This window comes from Sminthopsis crassicaudata, chromosome 3 (genome assembly GCF_048593235.1).
Source record: "Sminthopsis crassicaudata isolate SCR6 chromosome 3, ASM4859323v1, whole genome shotgun sequence".
Classification (NCBI taxonomy): Eukaryota; Metazoa; Chordata; class Mammalia; order Dasyuromorphia; family Dasyuridae; genus Sminthopsis; species Sminthopsis crassicaudata.
In genome coordinates, this window is record NC_133619.1 from 634309863 (window position 1) to 634322330 (window position 12468).

At 39.6% G+C, this 12468-nt stretch overlaps 1 long non-coding RNA gene across 1 annotated transcript; it reads right to left on the bottom strand.

Moving 5' to 3' along the window:
- LOC141564264 (uncharacterized) lies at nucleotides 1–10622 on the bottom strand. Its single transcript, XR_012488604.1, has 3 exons — nucleotides 10513–10622; nucleotides 6060–6128; nucleotides 1–622 (listed from the first exon to the last, which is right to left on the bottom strand). It is a non-coding gene; the product is annotated as an uncharacterized LOC141564264 (long non-coding RNA).
- Nucleotides 10623–12468: the final 1846 nt, after the last annotated feature.

The following is a 12468-nucleotide window of genomic DNA, read 5'->3' on the forward strand; positions in this document are numbered from 1 at the left end:
GTGTGTGTGTGTGTGTGCGTGCGCGATTGAGAACTCTGATTGGCTGCCTTCTGGGAGACCGTAGTCTCATTCACCCCTGGGACCAAACCAAGGATCCATTGGTCCCAGTAAATCTCTCCATTTAATATATTATTAAATACTCTCTAATCTCTGTCTTGCTCAGTTTCTCCGGCATTACATTATATTCTCCAGACCTCAATCAACCAATTGACAAGCGTTTATTAGCTAGAAACAGAGCATTTAGTAAGCACTTGCTGTGTTCCATGTACTATGCTAAACTTGGAAATACAAATAAATAAAAGCAGATCATCCCTGCCCTCAAGGAGACTGTGTTCTAATAAGGGGAGACAAACCCTAAAACACACGTGGAAAGCACAGGAGAGGAGTGGAAGACAGGCGAGTCCTCGGGGGTCTGGCAGACATTGGTGGTTCCCTCAACCGGAAAAGAGACGTTTGTAGACAACTTTGTTCGGGGAGTGAAGAACAAGCGGTTCTGTTTTAGACATGCTGAGTTTGAAATGCTGGTCGGACATTCGATTCAAAATGGCCAATGGTCTGTTCGTGACGTGGGACTGAAGCTCAGGAGAGAGTCTGGGACAAGTTCCATACGCCGAAGAGCTCTCTGCAGAAAGAAGATAATAATTAATCCAAGGGAGCCGATGAGATTGGAGAGAGAGAACAAGTTTGGGACAGAGCCTCGAAACACAGTTACAGAGAGGGAGAATGTTTCAAAGATAGACAAGTGGCAGCCAGCTAGGATTCAGAGTATCCAGAGGGAAAGAGCAAGCAACAGTAGCAAAAGCTGAGGGGATTCTAGAAGATTGAAAGGTTTGCTGGGGGATCCTGGTCAAGTCACTTAACCCCCAGTGGCCAGAAGAAGGAGGAAGAGGAGGAGGAGAAGAAGGAGAAGGAGAGGGAGAGGAGGAGGAGGAGGAGAAAGAGGACAAGGAAGAAGAGAAAGCGGAGAAGGAAGAGGAGGAGGTGATGCAGGAGGTGCAGGAGGAGGAGGAAAAGGAGAAACTAGGATCTGGCCATTAAGAGATTCCGTTGGTTAATAAACATTTATTAAGAACCTATTAAAAAAAAAAAAAAAAGAACCTATGAGAGGGGCAGCTAGGTGGCACAGTGGATAGAGCACCAGCCCTGAATTCAGGAGGACCCGAGTTCAAATCTGGTCTCAGACACTTAACACTTCCTAGATGTGTGACTCTGGGCAAGTCACTTAACCCAATTGTCTCAGCAATAAAAAAAGAAAGAAAGAACCTATGATAATTCATTTGGTAGAACAAAAGGTCAAAAATATCAAAGGAATTAATGAAAGCAATATGTAAAGGAAGAAGGTTTAGCAGAATCCGATTTCAAACTGTATTATAAGATGTAACTCGTACAGGCTAAAAACTAGAAATATGCAACAGAGTAGATGTGAAATATACAGCAATAAATTATTACTGTAATAATAATTACAAATAAATAAATTACCTTATATTTGACAAAAAGCAAAGATTTAAACTTTGGGGATAAGAATTAATTTTGGGGTGAAACTTATTGAGAAAACTGGAAGGCAGGCTGGCAGAAAGTGGGTGTAGACCAATATTTTATCCAAGTTATTAAGAAGGTCAAAATGGAAACATAACCTAGATATAAAGGAAGATATAAAAAAAATTAGAAGACTTATGGACGGAAGAAGAATTTGTGAATAAATAAGAGCATGGTGAGATGTAAAATGGTTGATTTTAATTACATAAAATTGAAAAAGGTTTTTACAAATAAAATCAATATAGCCAAGATTAGAAAAAAAGCAGAAAGTTAGGAATTTTTTTATAGGTAGTATAGAGGACCGCAGATATTGGGGGACTTTAAGAAAAGTATACTTGAAGCAAGGCTACTTATAACAAGGTGTTAACTCAGTGTGATTGATGAGATGATGCTTCTCTAGCTCACATACTTAGTGTGGTGATATAATGGTTCTCCAGTTGGCACATGCTCAGTGTGCTATAGTGATGTAATTGTAATAAGGTATATAAGGGCTGAAATAAGCAGACTTGAGAGAGAGTGGCGTGCTTGAGCTCCATCTCAGACTGCAGAGAGATCCTCGAGAAAGCTAGCCTGATCATTACAGGTAGTTCTTGAATAAAGCTTTCAAATATCTCAAATATATAGAGAACTTTGTCAAATTTATAAGAATATGAATCATTCCCAATTGATAAATGGTCAAAGGACATGAGCAGGTAATTGTTTAGTTTTGGTTTTGTTTTTTTTTTTTTTTGTGTTTTTTTTACAAAGAAATCAAAATTATATACCTATGAAAAAGTGCTCTAAATCATTATTGATTAGAGAAAATCAAATTAAAACAACTTTGAAATATCATTTCACACCTATCAGATTGGCTAAAATGATATAAAGGGGAAATGACAAATGTTGGAGGGGATGCAGAAAAAATGGAATATTAATACACTATTGGTGGAACTGTGAACTGATCCCACCGTTTTGGAGAGCAATCTGGAATTATGGCCAAAGAGGCATAAAATTGTATATATCCTTTGACCCAGAAATATTTCTAGGGGATCTATTTGCCAAGGTGATCACGAAAAGAACCTATATTTCTAAAATATTTACAGCAGCTCTTTTCGTGGTGGCAAAAGACTGGGAATGGAAAGGATGTCCATCCATTGGGATATGGCTGAATAAGTTGTGGTATATGATTGTGATGGAATATGACTTTGCTATAAGAAATGATGACCTGGTTGATTTCAGGAAAATATGGAAAGACTTGCATGAAATAATGAAGAGTGAAATGAGCAAACCAAGAGAATTGTATACACTCACCGCCCTATCATTTGAAGAATAATTGTAATAATTGTTATTCTGATATTATAAATATTCAAATCAATTATAAAGGATTTATATTTTTATTTATTATAATTATATATATAGTTACATATTATAATTATAATTTATTTTTTAAAATGCTAGCCACCTCCAGAGAAAGAACTAAGTAGGTGAAGTGGCTAGAGAACAGCCCTCCATTAGGAGGACCTGAGTTCAAATCCAGATTCAGACACTTATTAGTCACGTGTGACTTGGGTCAAGTCATTAAAAAAAAAAAATTCTCTATTTGCCTCAGTTTCCTCAATTGTAAAGTAGAGATACTCCACCACCACCACCCTGAATTGTTGGAGGATCAAATGAGACTTAGCATAGTGCCTGACACATAGTAGCCATTATGTAAATGATTATATACATGCTTATTCTCCTTCTTTCGATTTCCTTCCTTCTTTCTCTGAAGTTTCAATGAAATTATTCAGAGGAGACCAGAAACAAACATTTGGAAAGCACTTTGGAAATCAGTGTCTGTTAGCAGGTGGAAGATTCTTCAATGTTCCCCCTTTTAAGCCCCTGGGAAGCTTTGGGACCCTCCGACTGGTGACCCAGATCCTCCAGTTTTTAAGAGAGGGAGAGGAGGAGGGGAAGGAGAAGCCAGACAAGAGAATATGGAGCTGAAAGTGAGCACTATCCGGACAAGCGGGTACCTCAGACTCCAGCAGCCAGGAAACATGGGGTGATGTTCTGGGGTCTTGGGAGCAAGCAGGCAGGAGTCCTAGCAAGGAAGCAAGAGCCATGACCAAGCTAGGAGGCACATGCAGCAGATTTGGACAATTTACCGTTGCCAAGCTCATTTTTCCACCTTAGCTTCTCTCCTACTCTCTCCCTCTGTCTCTGTCTCTCTGTCTTTGCTCTCTGTCTCTTTCTCTATTCTCTGTCTCTGTCTGTCTCTGACTCTATCTTTCTTTGTCTCTTTGATCTCTCTCTCTGTCTCTATCTCACTCTGTCTCTTTGTCTTTCTCTGTCTCTTTGTCTCTGTGTGTGTATGTGTGTCTATTTCTCTGTCTCTGTCTCTGTCTTTCTCTCTCTCTGTCTCTGTCTTTCCCTCCCTTATTTTCTCTTTCCTTTGAGCTTATTTTGTGACTATTTTTTCTAAAATAAAAGGATTCACCACTACATGAATGATCTGTGTGTGTTTCATTTTTCAGGTACAAATGAGGAAAACAGTCGATGGCAGCTCACACACAGAGAGAGATTTTTCTACTGTTAAGACTTTTCCTTGTATGGGGGCTTGGAGCTGAACAGAAGACAATTGTTAGGCTTGTGATGGAAAGAGCCATCCGCATCCAGAGAGCGAACCATGCCGACTGACTTTGGATCACAACATAGTATTTTCATTTGTTGTTATTGTTTGCTTGTTGTTTTTTCTTCTCATTTTTTTGCCTTCTGATCTGATTTTTTTGCGCAGCATTATGAATATCGAAATAATTAGAATTTACAAGAATTGCGTATGTTTAACCTAAATTTGATTACTTGCTGTCTAGAAAGGAGGAAGAAGGGAGAAAAATTTGTAACACACGGTTTTGCAAGGATGAATGTTGCAAACTGTCTTTGCATGTATTTGGAAAAATAAGAGGCTATTATTGGTTTTTTAAAAGAAGAGAATTGTTCATTGACTCATGTTTTGATAACTTCCCATTGTCATGAGAAAAACACACATCTGGATTCCTCTGGAGTTTAGAACTTTTGTTGATGGGAGGCTGGGAGAAGCAAAATCCAGACTATGACATGCTGTCTCAGGCACTTCTTCTTATTGCTTCCTTCCATCTTTTCAGCTTGAAAGAGAAACCAAGCCACACCCTAGTGAGTGGCTAGGGGCTAAGGTCATGAGAGCCCCATCCACTTGGGGGAAATAACTAGCTCTCTCACAACCATCCCAGACCAATATTAGACGTGTTATTTTAATCGTGGTTGACTCTTGGTCAGAGTCTTGCCAGAGACACTGGAGGGGTTTGTTATTTCCCTCTCCTGCTCATTTTACAGGTGAGGAAATGGAGGCAGACAAAATTTGGTGACTTGCCCAGGATCACACAGCTAGTCAGTGTCTAAGGCTGGATTTGAACTCAGATCTCCCGGATTCCAGGCCCAGCACTCTATCCACTATGCCATCTGGCTGCTCACCTAGTTTATCTTATTTTAGGCCCATAAGAGTTCTGTGGTGTATGTAATACAGATATCATCATTTTTATTTAGCAGGTGAGGAAACCAAAGTTCAGGAAAGTAAAACTATTTGTCCACAGTCTCAGATCTCATATATCTTGAAGGTAGAATTTGAACGCAAACCTTTCTGTTACATTCAGTATGAGAAAGTGCCTTTTAGGGAGTGGCAAATTATCCTCTTCGTATCCCAAAGGGGAGAAAAACACATACAAAATAAAACTAGCCAAAAAGAGTCTTGTCTATAATTCAACTTCAGATCAAAGCAACTCAACTTTGTTTTTATTTCTTTACTTCTTTCTCTTTACTTCTTTCTCTTTACTTTTTATTTCTTTACTTCTTTGCTCTTTACTTCACTTCTTTATTCTTTACTTCACTCTTTACTTCTTTGCTGTTTACTCTTTACTTTACTTCCTTACATTTTACTTCCCCAAAATCACAGGCTGATAAAATTGGTGAGTAGGAAGGGACCTCAACTTGTTTCTAATTTAACTTTTGTCTGAAAAAAAATTCCATTATCACATACCTGACAACTGGTGGTCTTGCCTCTGATGGAAGATCCCCAAGAAGGGGAATCCCACACACTTTCCAAGAAGCCATTTTAAGATGGCTAGGGAGCTTCCTCAGACTTGGTGCCTGAATTTAAGTCTCTTTACACACCTTCTAAAATCCACAATGGCCCTGCTTTCTGGGGCTAAACATCCCTTCAGCTTTTATAGATCATGATACACAGAATTAGCAGGATTACACGGTGATCAATTCTGACTGATGTGGATCTTTCCAATAATGAGATGATTCAGGCCAGTTCCAATAATCTTGTGACAATGAGAACCACCTACACCCAGAGAGAGGATTCTGGGAACTGAGTGTGGATCACAACATAACATTTTCACTCTTTTTGTTGTTGTTTCCTTGTTTGCATTTTGTTTTCTTACTCATTTTCTTCCCTTTTTGACTTAATAAAATTAATTTCTCAAAATCTTAAAAAAAAAAAAAAAAAAAAAAAAAAAAAGACTTGCCCAAGGAAATACAAGTTAAGCTGGTGCTGGAGTCCATGGTCTCTTCAATCCAAGTTTTCAGAGCAGAACCTGCGGGACCAGACCAAGAAGCCAGGATCACTTGGGTTACACCTCAGGGAACACTTCCCAACCTTTCTCAGTGACACCATTAACTTGAGTGGCCCCTCCTCAAGGGTGTGGCCCATATATGTGTCCCCAGAAGGAACAAAGTGGGCCAACAGGACAGGGAAACCCTGGGAGTCATTGGGCTGTCCAGGAAAGTATGAGGCAAAATCTGGGAATAGGCTGTCAGAGTGAGAAGGAAGTAAGGGTAGCTCACCCTAGGGAAAAGCCCGGACTGCCTTATGCTAGTTTATAGCTCCCTTAATTTCACTCCCTTCAATCTGTTAATTGCCTCTTTTTTTTTTTTTTATCATGCATAGAGATTACTCTGTATATATTTACTCACATGCAGTCTCCCACATTTGATTAGAAGCTCCCTGAGGGTAGGGACTGTTTTACCTCTTTTTGTATCCTTTGGTATCGGGCACATAGTAGGTGCATAATAAATGCTTATTGATTAATTGATGCCATATTAGAGAATTGTGGATTTAAAGAAGAAGGAACAGTAGGGGTCAAATAGTCAAGTTCTTTTAGATCAGAACTTTGGGACGAAGAGCCTTAGATCTGGGTCAGTATTTCCCAGAGGTGGGTTTGAGTGTTGGGTGCAGAAGTTTCTTACGAAAATCCAACTTTGAGCAACCTCCAGGGGAAGTACAGGAGCTGAGAACAACTTCCCCCAAAACAGTGAGCTGGAGGAGGAGGGGAGGGGAAGGGGGGAGAAGGAAGGGGAAAGATACAGACCCTTTGGGATCCTGGTGAAGAATCCAAGCAACATCACAAACAGCATAAGCCCAAGCCCAAGATCAGCCTCTCAGGGCAAAAGGGAGAGGCTCAAATGGGGCTTATTCTTAAAGCACTTTGTGATAAGGAGCCGGAAGGGAGCTCTACTTTCTACCTCCTGTCATCTGTGGACATGGGGCTCCCCCAAGTAGAATGGAAGCCCCTAGTAGGAGAGCAGTTACCTCCCCACCATTAAGCTCAATGGTCAAACATTTACTAAGCACCTACTGTGTGCCAGGCACTTACTAAGCACCTACTGTGTGCCAGGCACTGTGCTAAACACTAAAGATACAAAATAATACCATTTTAATAGGGGAGACAAAGTGGAAACAAATGTAAACAAAGCAAACTCTAGGCAGGAAAAATAGGAAGTAATTAATAGAGGGAGGTTGGCGAAGGCTTCCTTTCTTAGCATGTGATAATTGACTTTCCATCTCCATAGTTCCCTTTCTGGATGCAGATGGTGTTTACTATCTAAAGTTTATTGGGATTGCCTTGAATCACTGAACTGCTGAGAACCGAGTCTTTCATGCTTGATCATCTCACACTCTTGCTGTTATTGTGTACAACATATTCCTGGTTCTGCTTGTTTCTCTCACCATCGGTTTGTGTCAATCTTTCCAGGCCTTTCTAAAATCAGCTTGTTCATCATTTTTTACAAAACATTAATATTCCATGACCTTCATGTACCACAACTTGTTCAGCCATTCCCCAATGGATGGGCATCTACTCATTTTCCACTTTTTGCCAACACAAAAAGAGCTGCTACAAACATTTTTGCACATGTGGGTCCTTTTTGGGGGAAGGTTTCCTGGAGAAGGTGGGATTTCTAAGAAACCAGGGAATAGTCAGAGAGGAGAGAGAGCATTCTGAGCATTGAAGGGTTAAAAAGAGCACAAGACTATCTCCAGCATTTAGTTTACAGCCTGGCACATAAAGTTTTCTTGCAGAGATACTGAAAAGGTTTGCCATTTCCTTCTCCAGCTCATTTTACAGATGAGGAAACTGAGGTAGAGTTAAATGACTTGCCCAGAGACACACAGCTAGGAAGTGTCTGAGTCCAGATTTGAATTCAGATTTTCCTGATTCCTCAATCTATCCATTTTGCTACCCAGCTGCCCTTAGCACATAACAGATACTTAATAAATGTTGTTTGACCGACTGACTTCCAAAGGAGATGAGTGAGATTCTGTCAGTACCTCTTGCCTGCCTTCAATCCCATTTCCCATTAGATTGGTCAGACTCTATTGGCCCTTGTTGGCTCGCCACAAAATCTGGCATGGCCTCTGGCTCCTGTATTTATGGGGGCTCACTCTCCTGTCCTAAGTGTACAAGGTTTCAGCCTTCTCAAACATTTCTTTATCAAAAAGCAGGAAAGAAAAAAATTCAAAGAAGCCATCAAGAGTCAGACTCCTAAACGAGAGTGACATCCAAATTGGCAGCCCAGTTGGGAAGGTAAGCAGCTGGCAGAGGAAAACTACTACCCTCCCTCCACTGCCTCCCACAGCCACATTCTTGATCTCAAGACAGATTTGGGTGAGAGAGGGCCTGAGGACTTTCTCCCATTCTCCTCCTCCTGCCTCTTCTGGTCCTATAGCCTATTGTCTACTTGTGATATCTCTCCAATCTATATGAAGCAATGGATTAGCTCAATGGACATCAAACCTATCATTCAATAACATCTAAATTTCCTTCTTGTTGTTCAGCTATGCTTGACTTTTAAGTGACCCTGAATGGGTTTTGTTTTGGGTTGGTTTGTTTGTTTTTTTTGTGCCTCTGATATTTCCCGGCTATGTGATCCTGACTAAGTCAATTCACATCTCTGAGTTTAAGTTTGTCTACAAATTGAATAAATAATGCAGACAGCACAACTCCAAAAGAATTCTCTCCTTCAGTCCACTTTATCTTCCCAGGCTCACAGTTGATTAAAAGGTACAGAGAACACAAGATTCTATTCTGTAAATTGTTAATCTTTTTAACATTTAGTCCAATAGCCTGAAGCCATCCTTAAATCTTTCCTTGAACAAGGTATCTCCCACGTTTATGTTAAAATCTTTTAAAATTCTTTGAAAGACCATATCAATCCCTTTTTTAAAAAATTCAGATCCTGTGATTGTGATCAAGCAAAACATAAAAGAAAATAATGTCTTCATAAATATTGATTGATTAATTGATTGATTTAATCCCAGGATTCTTTGGTTGGTATAGCATGGCTATGTATGGGCCATGGATGAACTGCCACAATCTCTAAAGGATTTCAAGTGATCTAAAAGACAATGGAAACATGTGTAATGGACTTGTAGGATCTTCTGTATATTGCTAAAGTTGACCCTTACAGGGGTTGCTGTTAACATTATTGTACAGAAAATGGAGGACCAGAAGAGTAGGTGGGATGAGAGGCGAGAGAAGGCTAACAAATAGACAAATGGCCTCAGCTGGTCCTGGTACTACTCAAGGAACTTTGAGAGACGTGAAAGAAGGCCTCCAGTACTTTGGATGGATCCTAGGGTGAAATCACAGAAAGACCAAATCAATTTACATCAAACAGAGCTGAGAAAAATGTGTAACTCGAAGAACGAAGAACGACTGCATAGTAAATAAAAATGTGAGTAGTTATCAAAAGAAGAATAGGAAACAATTAATGAATCTGGGAAGATAGACTCAAAATCACGGAGAGTAAGAGAAATCAATCGATCAATAAACAAGTTCTGTGATTAGAACTGCAGATAGAGTTCTTGACCTCAAAGATCTCAAATTGAGAGGGCAGTCTTGGGATTGTCCCCATAAGGAAATCTACTTGAGGTGGCTGGAAAATCAACTCATTTTCCCTGGAGATTTGCACCTTCAGAAAAACTAGCAGAGGGTCAAGTCTAGTGCTTGGCTTCTGTCCTGCGGTTCTGAGTCTGGCTGTTCCTTTACCTCTGGGACTATCTTGGAGGGCTTCAGTCTGGGATCTCGCCTCAGATCTGCTTCAGAAAGCTGGGATTCAGCAGTTCCCACCAGTTGACTCTAGGAACTAAGGAATCCTCCCTTCCTCCACCCAGGAGGCTAAGCCAGGCAACTTCTTCCTTTCTTGGGGCCATGGGGTAGGGAACCTGCATAATTGGCCCAGAATTGCCATTATTGCCTCTCCCATCCCCCTTCCCGTACTCAGTCCAGGTCCAAGGTCCATTCTTAGGTTACTAGCTTCTGGCTCTTTCCACAAAGGTTCCAACTGCTGCCTTTTATAGATCCAGAGCAAGTTTTGGCTTCAGGCCATAACCAACCCAAGCCAAGCAATTTACCCTAAATCTCAGGGATTCAATAATAATAACTGACATATATAGAGTATTGTAAAGTTCACAAAGCCCTTTATATATGCTCTCTCGATTTAATAAATGAATGAAAAAAACATTCAGCACCTGATAAATGCTGGAGAGCAGAGAATGTAGACATCCAGTGACAGAGAGACCACTTCCGCTATCATGGATGTTATTTTATCTGACCCTTATAACAGAACTGTGAGAGTGACAGGATGCAGAGCAAAAAAAGAGCCAGATTTATATCTGTGAGGGGTATAGAAGATCCTTACCCAAAATGGCTACTCAGAGTTCACTCAGTAGGAGGCAGAAAAGTTGTTTATTGAACACCTCCCGAGGATGAGCTGTCCCATCTCGAGATAAGAAAGAGGAAGCTTGTGGTAGGAGGGCTAAAGAAGTAGTAAAGATACACAGCTTTTATACAAGAAATTAAATCACAACTAAGAGAGAATTGAGAAGGGAAGGGGGAGGCATCTAATTAGTTGTTATTTGGAGAGATTGGAATGGAAGGTTTCTGTTTCCTGAAAATCTCTCGATTTCTAAGAAACAGAAAATCAGGCCTTCAGGCTTAATCAAACAGATAGTGGTCCAGCTAATAGACTAAATATCGATAAATGTCAGATACTAAAATTTGTCATCAGCTCAGGTTAAGTAAATATGGCTATAGCTGGCCAAGGCTCAAATAAATATGGGCGTGTATATATTATACAGGTCATAGGGAAAACACAGAAATAGTGAAAATAAAATACAGAAAAAGAACTCACATATTCTTGTAAGTTTGTCACCTTATCTCGCTCTATTCCCCACAATATCCCACCTTCATAACCCACTAACTAGGTGATCTTGGACAGGTGACATTAATCACCCCAAGAAACTAGGCAGAGATACCAAGGGGAAAATAAGTCTGCTTTCACCAAGCTTATATTCTCTTGAGAGGAAGAGGGAATATAGCGTCTATTTAAATAAGGAAATACCAAGTTATTTTAAGAGGGAAGATAATTCTAAATCACTACGGATTAGAGAAATACAAATTAAAGCAGCTTTTCAGGTACCAACTCATGTCTATCAGATTCACTGATATGGCAGGAAAGGAAAATTAATGTTGGAGATGTGGGAAAATTGGGACACTGATGCATTGTTGGTGGGGTCATGAACTGATCCAATCATTCTGGAGGGCAATGTGGAACTACGCCCAAAGAACGACCAAACTGTGCGTCCCCTTTGACCCAACAATACTTCTACTAGGTCTGTAACCCAAAGGGGAAAGGACCCACATATACAAAAATATTTATGGCATCTCTTTTTGTGGTGGCAAAAAAAAAAAAATTTGAAATTGAGGGAATGCCTCATCAATTGAGGAATGGCTCAAGTCATGGTATATGATAGTCCAGGAATATTATTGTGCTATGACAAATCATGAGCAGTCAGATTTCAGAAAACCTGGAAAGAATTACCCGATTGCTTGCTATTTGGGGGAAGGGAAGAAAAAAATTCAGAACTCAAAAATCTTATAAAAATGTATGTTGAAAACTATCTTTACATGTAATTGGAAAAATAAAATACTACTGAGATTTAAATTAAAATTAATTAAATTGAATTGAAATAAATGAAATTGAAATTGAAAAAAAAAATTACATGAATCAATGTTGAGTGAAGGGAGCAGAACCAGGAGGACTTTGTACACGGTAACATGTGATGATCAACCGGGATAGACTTGGCTCTTCTCACCACTAAAATAATGTAAGCCAATTCCAAAAGACTCATGATGGAAAATGCTATTCACATCCAGAGGAAAAACAAATGGAGATTGAATGAAGATCAAAATATGTTGTTTTGACTTTGTTTTCTTTTGTTCTATTTCTTCTTACACAATCCGACTAATGGGGAAATGTTTTACATGATTATACATGCAAAACCTATATCAGATTGCTTTTACGGAGCGGGGAGAGGAGGGAAAGGAGAAAAATTGGGAACTCAAAATATTATTTAAGAAAAAGAATGTTGAAAATTATGTTTATGTGTACTTGGGAAAAATAAAATACTATTTATAGTCAAAAAAAAAAAAAAAAAAAAGAGAAGGCAATGAAACCTGGAGGGAATCAGGCAGGGAGCAGTACTTCAGTAGGAAGTTATATATTCTACAGGTCAAGGTGTGAGGGGAGTACGTTCTAGGTATATAGGCCCAAATCACCTAGGATGATGATTTATGGGAAATGCCGGGGACCTGC